This window comes from Branchiostoma lanceolatum, chromosome 15, assembly GCF_035083965.1.
Source record: "Branchiostoma lanceolatum isolate klBraLanc5 chromosome 15, klBraLanc5.hap2, whole genome shotgun sequence".
NCBI lineage: Eukaryota > Metazoa > Chordata > Leptocardii > Amphioxiformes > Branchiostomatidae > Branchiostoma > Branchiostoma lanceolatum.
This window is the reverse complement of record NC_089736.1, coordinates 14,398,549-14,412,512: the sequence shown is the minus strand read 5'-3', so window position 1 is coordinate 14,412,512 and position 13,964 is coordinate 14,398,549. Positions and strand designations below refer to the sequence as shown.

General features: G+C 40.0%; 2 long non-coding RNA genes across 3 annotated transcripts; both read left to right on the top strand.

The window, feature by feature from the left end:
- Positions 1-1,152: 1,152 nt before the first annotated feature.
- On the top strand, positions 1,153-2,228 carry LOC136420514 (uncharacterized). 2 transcript variants are annotated; one of them, XR_010753232.1, is made up of 2 exons: positions 1,153-1,215; positions 1,719-2,228. It is a non-coding gene; the product is annotated as an uncharacterized lncRNA (long non-coding RNA). The 2 variants fall into 2 exon arrangements; XR_010753233.1 differs by having other exon boundaries at positions 1,716-2,228.
- Positions 2,229-3,069: 841 nt separating this feature from the next.
- LOC136420518 (uncharacterized) lies at positions 3,070-3,950 on the top strand. The gene is made up of 2 exons (XR_010753237.1): positions 3,070-3,277; positions 3,380-3,950. It is a non-coding gene; the product is annotated as an uncharacterized lncRNA (long non-coding RNA).
- The last annotated feature ends 10,014 nt before the right edge of the window (positions 3,951-13,964 follow it).

Sequence of the window (13,964 nt, the reverse complement as noted above, 5' to 3'; positions counted from 1 at the left end):
TTTAAAATAGCTCCCTTGTCATGTACCCAGTGTCGGTGTGGGCTTATACTGCTCCAGACGGCCCTCCCCTATACAACAATCCCAGCATTCTCCCGGTGACGGATCGTCTGCAGCGTGAAGAGCTGTCAATAGAGATAGATAATTTTAGTATTGCATTCATACAAGTTACACGGGTTTCTTGTTTTATGATGATTTCGACACAGGTTCTTACATTGTACCTTGTTAGACTTAGACTAAGTTAGCATCTACAATTTGCTCAATAGAATTGACTTAAACTGTTATATATATGGGATACTGAACATGTCGGAAAAGCGCTGAGAAGGATACTAACAGATATATATATACAATCATTTTTTCATACCTTGGTAAACGACAGCGATAAGTTAAAATTTTATGCAAAATGTAAAACCATGTACAATTTAGAGAGTTATCTTGATCTTGCAGGTTTTGATCTGCGCTCAGCCATTAGCAAAATTAGAGTTAGTGCTCATCCTCTTGAAATAGAGAGAGGCCGGTATAGAAAATTATCTATATACGAAAGACTTTGGACGTATTGCAATACAAATGCCGTGGAAGACGAAATACACTTTATTTCAAACTGTTCATGTCATGATAATGCACGAAATGAGTTGTCTATTCAGACCACTAAAATCTATCCGAATTTCCCTAAGCTTACAGACAAAGAAAAGACTATTCTTCTTTTAAATACCAAAAACCCACAAATTATAGAAAAGGTGGGACATTACGTCTTCCATTGCTTACAAAAGAGAAGTCAAACCCTTCACTAGTTATAGACAATTACATTTGTATAATTTAGATAAGCAGCTTTTATACCTATTTTGTACACTGTTCTTTTATGATTGTTATTTGCTTAAAGCCTTCGGGCATGAATTTGCAATAAACTTATTTATATAAATTTTCAACTTTGAATGCATATGCATAAACCAATCTATACTACACAATCTTTTTTTCTTAACAGGTTCGGGAATTGTGCCCGTATGATCCGGGCTGACCTTGATAAGGTGGCTCTTCGGGGTCGACTTCAGCCTCTCAACAGGGTTGGCTATGGATTGGGTTGACTGGGACAGCAGATTGAATTGAGCATGTGTTTCCTCGATCCCCTGCTCTGCCAGAGAGCAGAGAGGAGCTTCGCCGCGACGTCCGCTCGCTCTCGATAACAACCCCGTATTGTCTCATCCACCTGTGAAGAAAAGGGTAAGTACTTTGTGTCACTTCATATCTGTGTGCAAGTAGAAAGATATCATGTCTTTTGTGTTTCTCTCACTCACTCTCACTCTCTCCCATAGCTTAATCAGCCGTCGGGGCAGCATAGCTGGCGGTCTTCCGTCAGTCTGGTCATCAGGCTGGCTGAGTGACCAGTCCACTTCTGTAGATCTATAGCTGGAATATTGAGACACAACTGCATGATATATTGATAATTACTTAGTCTAATGTAACAAGATAATTCTTACATTTACATAGAGCTGTCTTGCATTAAGTTTAGCCAAGACCTTTGAGAACCTTCATACGCTATCTTGATACTTATACTCCATACTTAAGAGACAACTGTTAACTTGTACAGATTCCTTCATAAAATCTGTGTTCCATGTCTGTGATAGAAGCAGGTATGTTCAAGAAAAGACCTACATATACATGTACCTTCTCAAGTTCCTACACTATCCCCAGTTCAAGTTCAATTCTGTTTTTGCTCCCAGCAGATGGCCATTTGGGATTCTGATTTGAGCAAACCCGCCTTCCTTCAGAAGCTGTAGGAGCCGGTCCATGGACATACGCCGCAGCTCTGCAGCCATCTGCTCCTCCCCAGATCCACCACTCAAGTTTTCCCTGAAGCCATCTATTGTCTTAGAACGTTTTTGTAGGGTTGATGCCGCAGCCTCACTGGATTTTTTCTGTGGTACTGGCAGTTTTACAAAGTGTAGAATAAGATGCAGGACATTACTTACTGTGTGTATGATTGTCAAATGGCAGTTTCAAAGGATGAATTGTTATAAATGCTGTGTAACTCAGCCCAACGTCCGGTACGGTCCCGTGTGATAGTGTTTTAGACGTGCATGTATTCGCAGCTCTCATGTGAATTGTTATAAATGCCGTGTTACCCAGCCCAGCGTCCGGTACGGTCCCGTGTGATAGTGTTTTAGACGTGCATGTATTTGCATTTCTCATCTGAATTGTTATAAATGCTGTGTTACCCAGCCCAGCGTCCGGTACGGTCCCGTGTGATAGTGTTTTAGAAGTGCATGTATGTACTTGGGATGTAATATTCCTGTTCCCTGTTCTATTTTAACCCTATCTAGACGGGGGGGGGGGCTACAAGTGCCCGCGCCAACTTTGACATCGTATAACTGCCAAACGACGTATGGTAGGACAACCAAACTTGGTGACTTTTCCTAAAATTTAGTTGGCAACAATATTATGATAAAAGTATAAATTTAGCATTTTTCGTGTTACCATGGCAACGGGTTCCTGACGTCATCGCTCAAAATCCAAGATGGCGGACAAAATCATTATTTTCGGTATAAACAGGCTTTTTCGCCTTTAAATTCGTCACGACCTGGAATTTTCTTAACCAGAAACATTCAGATTAATGTTTTTAGTCTATTTTGATTGTTATTTGGGATCATACATGGAAAAAATGTACTTTTAAAAATTTCAAAATGGCCGATCCAAGATGGCGGATCCCAGGGGGTCACTAACAACACATGACGTCACTCTCCGACGTCATTTTAACGTTAACTTAGTCACAACTGACGTAAAATGTCTTGGCATACCTTTAAATCAATAATGCGCACCATTTTGACTAATAATTTTAGAAATTATGGGAATTCCCTATTTAGCCAATAAAATCACATCGACCACGTCATAATTACGTCATATTACGTCATAACATCACTAAAATTACAGGAATTATAAAACTTAACGTGATCATCACTCCCTGGAAATTTGGTGATGATAGAGCTTACCGTTCGGAAGTTATGACGGGGGGGTCGAAAGAGCCCCCCCCCCCCGTCCAAGAAGTCTCAAAAAAGCCCGGTCTAGATAGGGTTAAGCTCAAACAGAGATTGAACAATGGTAGGAGAGGAAAAGATCTTGATGCATTTCATTTTTACACAGAGTGTTTTGTTCACCATCTGCCGCTTAATCATTGACGTGATTACATTATGTTGATCAGCGGTTAGTGGGCCTTCCTCATTAAGGTCAATAGTCACTCTATTAGATGTGACAGGACCACTCGGCTGAGGTGCCACACCACCTCCCGGTGCCATGGGACCATACTGGACGCTGGGCAGGGGTGCCACACCACCTCCAGGTGCCACGGGACCATACTGGACGCTGGGCTGGGGTGCCACACCACCTCCAGGTGCCACGGGACCATACTGGACGCTGGGCTGGGGTGCCACGGTACCATACTGGATGCTGGGATGGGGTGACATGGGACCATACTGGATGCTGGGATGGGGTGACATGGGACCATACTGGACGCTTCTCTGGGGTGCCATGGGACCATACTGGACATTTGGATGTAGACTGATAAAAATATAAATCCTATATAAAAATTAAGAAAAAACACACAGACGGACACACACTAGTGACACACACACACATATACACACACACATTCACATACACACACAATAAAAAGAAAACCTTCATAACGAAGGTAACACGGGTTCTTTTTGCTTTAAAAGATCGTTAGAAACAATGGTCCTCGATGAAAAGTTCCACCCGTATTCTAGTAGACTATTCCAATGACACAAAACATGAATAACCTGTCCCTTGGGTCTGTTTTCCATGCAATACTTGACGTGTCTTGCTTAGCTACAGGCTATTGTTGGCCTTGGATTCCACACACACAGAGGGTTTCACAAGAAATTGGTAAAAAATGATGACTATTAAACTCCATGGTGGGACAACCTGGCTACTAGCCTCCATTGCATGCCTTCTGGGTGTCGTTTATTTGAAAGGAGAGGGATTTTACGGGCGGCAATACGATTTCTCCAGCAAAATAACATGACCCCTATAGAGAACGGGCTGCACGAGTAACCTCTATGCTCCTCCATGGAGGTTACTCGTACAGCCCTGCCTTCTCGTACAGCCCCTATTGTAGCCTCCTTCGCAATCTTCCTAGAACGGAGGCGTATATATTTGGGGAGGGGGGTGAAGCGATTTCAAACGGGCCAAGGTTCTCTAAGGCCGAAGGAGTTATGTCGCCGAGGGACGACCTCCTTTCTAGGAAGTCTGCAAAGGAGGCCACCCTATTGGGTGATTAGCCGCCAAGCTGGTCGGCTATGCTATGTACTATTTTGCCACTCTCCAGTCGTAAGCAGAGTCATTTACCTACGTAGAGCCGTCGTATAGATGTGAAATGTATTCTATTTCTACACTGAATCATATATATATTTGATGCATTGATGAGCTGAGAATTAATGACAACTGACCATCTACTGGTAATGATATACATGTAAGTCAAGAATGATCATGAATAATCGTGAAGCCGTCCACCAAGAATGCCATTGAAACAATAGAATACCCATGGCAACAAAATATTCAATGGAACACCATTGTATACGTATCTACATAGTTTCATGTGATTGTGGCCGAAAGTTTTGAATCGACCGAGGTTTTGGTAACGCCTAAGCAACCTTCCTTAAAGCTTTACGCACCTGGATATTTAAGATAATATCCATCATATAAGTAAAATTGAATTGATAGGCAAAGATACCCTAATATCAGCAATACGTCCTGAAGCGGGTATATCACGTGTGTGTGTGTGTGTGTGTGTGTGTGTGTGTGTATGTTTGTATGTATGTGTATGTTTTTATGTGTGTTTGTATGTTTGTGTGTGTGTGTGTATATGTGTGTGTGTTGAGTGTGTTTTTGCGTGTGTGTGTGTGTTGTATCTGCCTGTGTGGTGTGTGTCTGTGATGGTGTGTTTTTGTATGCGTGTTTGTATGTTTGTGTGTCTGTGTCTGGTGAGTGTGTGTTTGTGTGTGTGTGTTGTATTTGCATGTGTGGTGTGTGTCTGTGATTGTATGTTTTTGTATGTGTGTTTTTATGGTTGTGTGTTTGTGTGTGTGTATGCAGTCTCTACCAGACTAACCGCGCGGGCTTGATATAGGGAGAATATTGCCGGGGGAATTTGGCCATGGACGGTAACATTCACAGGCCCTCTCTCCGTAGCCGACACCTTTCAAACAATTGACGCTATTTGGGCCAATTACAAACATTTTCCCAGCGACCCGCGGAAGCTGGTAGAGCCTATTGTGTGTGCGTGTGTGAATGTATGATATGCTTGTGTATGCATATGTTTGTGTATGTATGTGTGTTTGTGAATGTATGTGTGTGTGCGTGTGTATGTATGTATGTGTATGTGTGTGTATGTATGTGTTTGTGTGTGTGTGTTTGTATGTATGTACGTATGTGTGTGTGTGTGTGTGTGTTTGTATGTATTTGTGTGTGGGCGTGTATGAGTGTCTGTGTGTGTATGTATGTATGTGTTTGTGTGTATGTATGTATGTGTTTGTTGTATGTTTGTGTATTTGTGTGTGTTTGTCTGTGTTTGTGTGTGTGTTATATGTATGTATGTATGTATGTGTTTGTGTGTGTGTTATGTGTATGTATGTATGTGTTTGTGTTTGTGTGTTCATATGTGTGTTTGTATGCGTGTGTGTTGTCCTGGGTCTATACTGCGTGTTTGGTCTATATGCCCTTCAGTCTTAGCATTTCTACCTGGCAACTGTCTGAATATGCAGCGCAAAACATGTCACTATCAAACTATTTCATCAGCAGTTAATTGGAATCCTAAAATATGCAGCACAAAACACGTCACTATCAAACTATTTCATTAGCAGTTAATTGGAATCCTAAAATATGCAGCGCAAAACACGTCACTATCAAACTATTTCATTAGCAGTTAATTGGAATCCTAAGGAATCACGCATGCATTCTGCCCGCAAATTTTTGACCACAACTCTAGCATTCGATCCTGGTTTTCTGTTTTAAACTTGGGAAGGGGAATATTCTTACATGGCAGGAACGTTTTCCTCATTGTCTACCACAGTTCAGAACTCTTGTAGGCTAGATGCAATAGGTCTATAAAACACCCGGGTGCATTGTTCCATTGTGGACAATTGTTGAAATGTCTGACTAAATTATGCGTTTGCAGCTTCGCAGATACCCATAAGCCTCGTGCGGCGCCGATGCAGTTTTAAGTAAAGAAGACGCTGATTGGATCTCTGCTGGGTGGAATGTATCGAACTAATCGAGTGCTTTCCTATCAGTCACAGTGATTGGTCGAACCAAACTCTCGTTAAAAAGAACATGCGTGTTTAGACCACACCCGTTTATTTTTGGAGAAAATTTGCCCGTGTTGGGGCGTCACCGAGTTCTGGCCCCGCGGGAACTCAGTAAGTTTGTTTCAAGTTTTTGTATTTTTTTCACATCTCTATTTTACCTTAGAATACTTTTAAATTACTGAAACCCTTGAACGTCTCAAAAATAGCGTATGTTGACAACCTTTCCTATGACTTCATCCATGAAAAAGGCTCTATGAAACGTTTGCTCTGTACAATCGTAGAAAAATAGTTGAGATGTGTGCTAATTATCAGTAACAATGTAAAATTGACAAAGTCGCACTTAATTCTATCGGTGAGGCAGAAATGTTTAACCACAGGCTACAAACAGTTCCCACAAGTTGAAGCACATAACTCGCTGTGTTTTTAGTCTCTTATCGTCGTTGCATTAGGTTTCATTTTCCCCTGGAGCAGAAAAAAATGCTAAGATATGAAAAAAAAGCTATCTATCTCAGGAAACCAAAAGTGTTGGAGTCTAGAATATTCGGCAGATCGGTCCATTTTTGTTTGGAATTTACTCCTACGACTCTCAATGCTCACGCATGTAAAATTTTACGTGATTAAAGTGCATCTCGTGTAAACAGTACGTGCTTCCACTCCATGGTATGAAATTTCTGTGGCAAGTAATCAAACATGCTCGTTTTTTTTATCACATGATAAACGCATGATTGTCTGACGTGCCGTGACGCAGCCTTTTTAGAGACATTAGTCGTAAAAAAATACTCCATTCTACATGAAGCGTAGTAGTATCCATTATCGTCCTTTTTTTATTCAAAATTACATCTTAGAAATGCATGGACAGAGTAAAAATTGTAACCCATAGGAATAAATATCAACTTTTCTAAAAAGGACATTGCATGCTCTGGAACGTTTTTTTTTCCGCCTGTTTAAAGCTGTGCGAGCATTTATTTATACAGAGGTCTTTGATGGAGAATTCAAGAAAACAAGAGAAGAACTATGGGAAATGGAATAATTCATGTTATACTTTATTATGTCTTTATTTGCTAGATGGTGTTTTATGTGCTGTTGTATTATTTTGACTAATAACAAATTGTGATGGACAGTCAGGATCAGTCTATTAGCGCTTGGGTTTTCTACCAGTTCTCACCACACAACGACATTGTATCTTTGCTCCTTGAATGTCAGTATGTAATGGCAATAGTGTTATTGAAACTTACTATGTGAAGACATGACTAGAAATTGAGTTTTTTTTGCAAGTTTCAAGCCTCATGATATGCTATGGATGCCTTTAATGCCATGGTACAGAGACTGTATTTGTTCACAAGAAAATACACCACAAGCAGCGAAACCTAATGTAGTGTTGTTCTTCTCTATGGCAGTTGGTGACTTACCCCAAAATGGACATCAGTCTGGTGGCAATCGTTTTTATCGTCTCTGTGGCAGTCGACCCATCCTTTTTACCTACAGGTACAAACAAGAGTTCAGAGACCTCATATCTCATTGAAATATTATTACTATGTACATTAACATACTAGAGTTCCACGACCTCATACCTTCGCCAAATGATTTTAACCTTTATGACTGACGTATTAGGAGTGTCTCTCATCAATTTTTAATCATACTAGTTGATCGTCTTCACCCAAATAACAGACGTTTTCCAAAGTATAAGCTTAACAAAGAAGGTTATACACTTATGCAAATGAGGTCCTTCTCAGCATAATTTGAGTCAACTATGTTCACCTTCACATAACATCCAAATGGCACAACTATGAAATGGCCACCATTTACCTGTATGTAATAAGCATAGTGACTCATTTATTATGCAAATAAGGTCCACATTTGCATATTTTTTATTTATGAACATCCCTCTCTTCCCCAGTTACAAATGCCACATATATGAAGTCATATCATGGAACACAGGAGGGTTTTTAAATTGTCTCATTGATTATGCAAATAAGACTCTGATTTGCATAATCATCGTCCAATCATAAAAAGTATCACGTCAGCTATCTACATACCAAAATTCATGACCATCCATCAAGCCCATCTTGAGTTCTAGTATTTTCTCATTAATTATGCAAATGGTGTCCACATTTGTATAGTTGATATCTATCAACATTTATCTCTACCTCAGATACATAAGTCACATGTTTAAGAGTCCAACCTTGGAATTTGGCGGCTGTATAAACTCCTTTTTATCATTTATTATGCAAATTGAGTTATTCCCTTTCAAAGTCTGAACCAAAACCTGCTCCTACAGTTCAAAAAAAGCCGCTAGGGGGCCAAAAACCAAACCGCTTACTCTCTGTCGAAAGAGCTATCTACCACTCAAAAATTAGTTCCATACTAGCTTGTCCAGAACACGAGATATCAAAACATGAAGTTCCGCTGCAGTACCATAACAAGCCGCTAGGGGACCCAAAATCTAATCATTTCCATGTCTCATCAATACCTACCCACCTGCCAATTATAAAGATAATCCATCCAAGCGTTCTCGAGTTATGCTGTACGTTACAAACATCCAAACATACATACAAATCCTACCCTATGCATATCCTTCTCGGCGAAGGTAAATATATGCATGACCATGTAGACATGTCGCAATAAGGACAGTCCATTTAGATGATTTATAGCGGTTTTGCATGTATTATGCAGATTAGGAAATTAATGTGCATATTTCGTATTTGTCAGTGTTTCACCTCTCATAAACTACATATGTTACATGTACTGTAATGGCAGACACTGCAAATATAGTTTTCTCTCATCAACTTTCCCGATTAAGTACCAATTTGCATAATTTGCAATTCTTTATGTACATCTCTGTCTTAGCTACCTGCGTACTAAATATCATGGAAAATCGTCGTTCGTTTTTTTTTTTAGTTTGAGGGTTTTGACAAATACGCCACTGCAGTTTGAGAGCAAGCCACTAGGGTAGGCAAGTTGTATATTACTTCTTTCTTACATCACAAGCTATCTGTCACAAAAAAAACAAAAAACATAGCAGGTCCAGGTCAAAAGATGTTTAAAATCACAGTTCTGCTACAGAGCCCGGGGGCAAGTCGACATCGACCTTAGTCCTCCCAGTACCCACTCACATACCAAAAATTTATTCATAATCCATCCAGAGGTTTTTGAGTTATGTTAACTCCAAAAATATGCAAACGAACACACACACAAACACACACACACACACAAACAAAGAAGCACACAAACATAGACACACACACAAACACAGGCACGCACAGGCACACACAGAGAAAGGCACACACACACAGACACACACAACTATATTTCCTTTTTTCATGGAGATAAAATGTCTTTTGTTACCTTTACTTTATCAGCAACTTCACCAAGAAGGTTTGTTTTGTTTGCCGGGCGTGTGTCTGTGTGTGTCTGGGTAAGAACCGATCTCGCTGACAGCCCAGCTTGCTGAACATTGTGAACGCTTCGCCGGATAATGACTGGATAATGAACGACATAACCAACAATCTCGACCCCAGACAATTTGGATGCAGAAGGAACAGATCGACCATTCACGCCCTCGTCAGTCTACTCGACTTCCTATACAGCTCATCATCAGTTCCAAACTCCATCTGTACATTGATAACAAGAGTTCTACGACCTCATACCTTCGCCAAATGATTTTAACCTTTATGACTGACGTATTGGGTGTGTTTCTCATTAATTATAAATCATACCAGTTCATCGTCTTCAAGTATGACTATGAGCTTAACAAAGAAGGTTATGCTAACATTTATCATCAATTATGCAAATAAGCTCCATATTAGCATAATTTGATTCAATGGTGTTCACATTCACAAAACTTCCAAATGCCAAAAGTATGAAATTGCCGTCATTAACTAGTATGGAATTTTAGTAGTTTAACATTAATTATACAAATTAATCTACCATTTCATATTTTCTATCTATCAACATTCCTTTCTTCCTCAGTTACAAATTCACATATTTGATTAGTCATATCATGGAACACAGCGGGTTTTTAAATTGCCTCATTAATTATGCAAATTAGAATCTGATTTGCATCATTATCATCCAATCAAACAAAGCACAACGTAAGCTATCTACGTACCAAAAATCATGAGCATCCATCAAGCCCATTTCGAGTTATAGTATATCTCATTAATTATGCAAAAGAGGTCTTCATTTGCTTAGTTGATATATATTACTATTTCTCTCTTCCTCAGTCACATATGTCACATGTTTGAGAGTCCTATTATGGAATTTGGAGGATGTATCAATGTTCCTCATTAGTTATGCAAATTAGATACCGAGTTGCATAACAAGTATTAAATCATGTAAATTATCACTCAAGCTATCTACTTAGCAAAAAGCATGACCATCCATCAAGCCCTTCTTGAGTTATTCTCTTTCACAGTCTGAAGCAAAACCTGCTCATGCAGTCCCAGAAAATGCCACTAGGGTGCCCAAACCTATACCTTTTACTCTCTTTCCAAAGAGCTATCTACCACTCAAAAGTCGGTTCCATAGCATATCCAAAACATAGGATATCAAAACTGGAATTTCCTCTGCAGTATAATAACAAGCCGCTAGGGGGGCTAAAATCTAATCATTTTCAGGTCTCACCAAGACCTAACAACATACCAAATATCAAGACAACCCATCCAGGCATTCTTGAGTTATGCTGGTCTTCTTATACATACAAACGCTACCCTATGCATAACCTTCTTGGCGAAGGTAACTACTTGCACAGTGCCTTGAGAAACATTGCAATTTTCACAAGATCAAGATCTACAAGTCAGTGACAAGCCAATTTGTGCCAGCCAACAGTTTTAGGCGTCAAAGTCCAGCCCCCCTGGCCCAATGGAAATACCTCCTTACTACACCAGTAACACGTCCCCTACACCAGTAACACCTCCCAGCTGGTACCCAGCTAGTATACAGACAGATCATACAGTGTAACACATTTTTACAATTTTCGCGTTAAGTATGCAAAGTACTTCGCCCAAAATCTAATCATCTTGAGATTTCCCACATACACATCAACACACCAAATACGACAACAATCCATCCAGGCATTCTTGACTTATCGTCTTCAGTAACGAACACACAGACTAGCATCAAAACACAGCCTTCTTGACGAAGGCAATAACTGATCTATTCAAAGCATCCGACCGGGTCGATAACACCACCGCGGTCCAGTGCCTGATTGATTTAGGAGTACGTCCATCCCTTCTTCCCTGGATCTGTAATTTCATGTCCAACAGACGGCAAAAAGTGCACTATCAGGGTAACGTGTCTGACATGGCAACATCTCTCTTGTGGAGTGGAACAGGGAACTATCCTTGGACCTATCATCTTCCTTTCACTGATTGATAGCGCGTTACGTGACGTTACAAATAGGTGGAAGTACGTAGATTATATGAATCTCACCCAGGTGAGATCTATCCACCAACAATGCACATTGCAGATCTCTCTTAACAGCCTCGACTCCTGGGTCAGAGAACACACAATGTTGATGAACTGTCGTCAGTGCAAAGCACTACATATTTGCTTCACTATAACCCCACTTACCCCTGAACCTCTCCTCATCAAAGGACAGACCCTTGCAATAGTAATACACGTAAAGTACTCGGACTGACCATCCAGAATGACCTAAAATGGGACATTCACGTTGACTGTATGATATCTACCGGGAACAATAAACTTTTTCTGCTGCGCCGACTTAAGAGGTTTGGAGTCTCAACGGAAGATCTCGCAAATGTCTGCACGTCGTACATCCGACCCTCTGTGTAATACGCAGCGCCCGTGTGGCACTCCTCCCTAACTAGTACCCAGTCCGGAAGACTCGAACGACTGCAGAGAAGAGCGTGCAGGATCATTCTTGGCACAAAGTACACAAACTACACCTCGGCACTGACCACTCTGAACCTCTCGTCCTTGTCTGAACGACGAGTTAACTTTTGCATATCTTTTGCAAAAAAACTGTTAACCTCAGAGTTCAGAGACTGGCTCCCACCGCTAAGGAGTCAGATATCCGGCCGACGGACGCGGAATTCAGCTGGACAAACCTACCTGCCGAACGAACGCCGCAAAAACTCTGCCATCCCCTACATGGCTAAACGAACATGATTGATCACTTTCCCCAGCAACGACCCTTACTAATATCTAAAGACACACTTAGACATTTATCCGTTTAGACGACTATATATATATATTGAGAGAGACATATGTTCTGTAAGAAGAGAAATTAACTCTAGCCCTGTGTTCAATCCTAATTTTTTAATGGTTGAGAAGTCTTTGATACTCGCTTACAAGCAATGTGTATATACCAGTATCCCATGTTTTTAGAAATGTAAATGTCATTTTAATTCTGACTCTACCATTTAGAGTCCGCGACCGTGGTATCTCTAATAAATATTTAAAAAAAAAGATTTCAATGAACACGATGACTGGAAAATGAATTGTCTTCAAGTTGATATTTGGTATTTTGGTAGCTTTTTTTTATAAAATCTTGAAAGTAGGTTTGGGGGTCCCTTCTTTGCATGATCCATGAGGAAAGTTTATAAATCCGCTATCATGCATGGTAAGACTCTCTAACATGTGGCACCTCACACCTGTAAGTTGATACACTCGAAAAATATGTTTCCCTTCCGGCAGGGATATCTTTTTTGTTGTGTTTGTGGCGTTTGGAATTACAGCGTAACCATAGCAGGACAAGGATTATGCAAACGAGGTCACAATTGGCATTAAATGCTGGATTAACTTTCTTTATTAACCCTATTTAGAGCAGGTTTTTGGGCTTCCTGGGCCCGGCGCGGGGGGGGGGGGGGCTCATTCGCCCACCCTGATAGCTACCGAAAAACATAGTGTATGATAACCAAATTTGCAGGGGGTCATGAACATGGGAAGTTTAATCTATCTTGCGATTTGGACATCGTTATGACGTAATATGGCGTAATTATGACGTCATTGATGTGATTTTATGGGATAAAACAGTCTATATACGAATTTCCCGTAATACCTGAATATATTACGCAATGATTTAACAAAAAGGTTATCATGTTGATATCCAAGTTTGCCAGCACCTCTGCTGTCAATGGTAACCATATTGATGTCAACATGACGTCGAGAATGACGTAATATGTATTTATCTATCCTCAGCATCACCCATCTTGGATAGGCAAGCTTGAATTTTTTGAAAATGTATTTTTGTACCTTACAATCCCAAAACACAATGAAAATAGACTAGAAACGTTTATGCTGAAAACACACCTGGTAATAACAAAATTGAAGGGGGAAACCCTGTTCATACTTGAAGTAATGATTTTAACCGCTGACGTCATCAAATTAGCCTTATTTCATAAATATTAGATCTTGAAAGTTACACTTAATTACATATGATGTTAATAATGTAGGTAAATAAGTATGGTTGAGCAATAAAATCTTGAAACATCATTGTTGAACCCAAATTTAGTAAATTTTGTGAAAAATGCCTCAGAAACCCGTTGCCATGGCAACACCAAAAGCAATAAAGTTATACTATTTCGGTGAAGAACATAATCTACTGATACAATTAATGCAAATGATGACATTATTTGTATGGTAGATGAAAAAAATTCATATAATACATGAATCAAAAAAAAGTTAAAA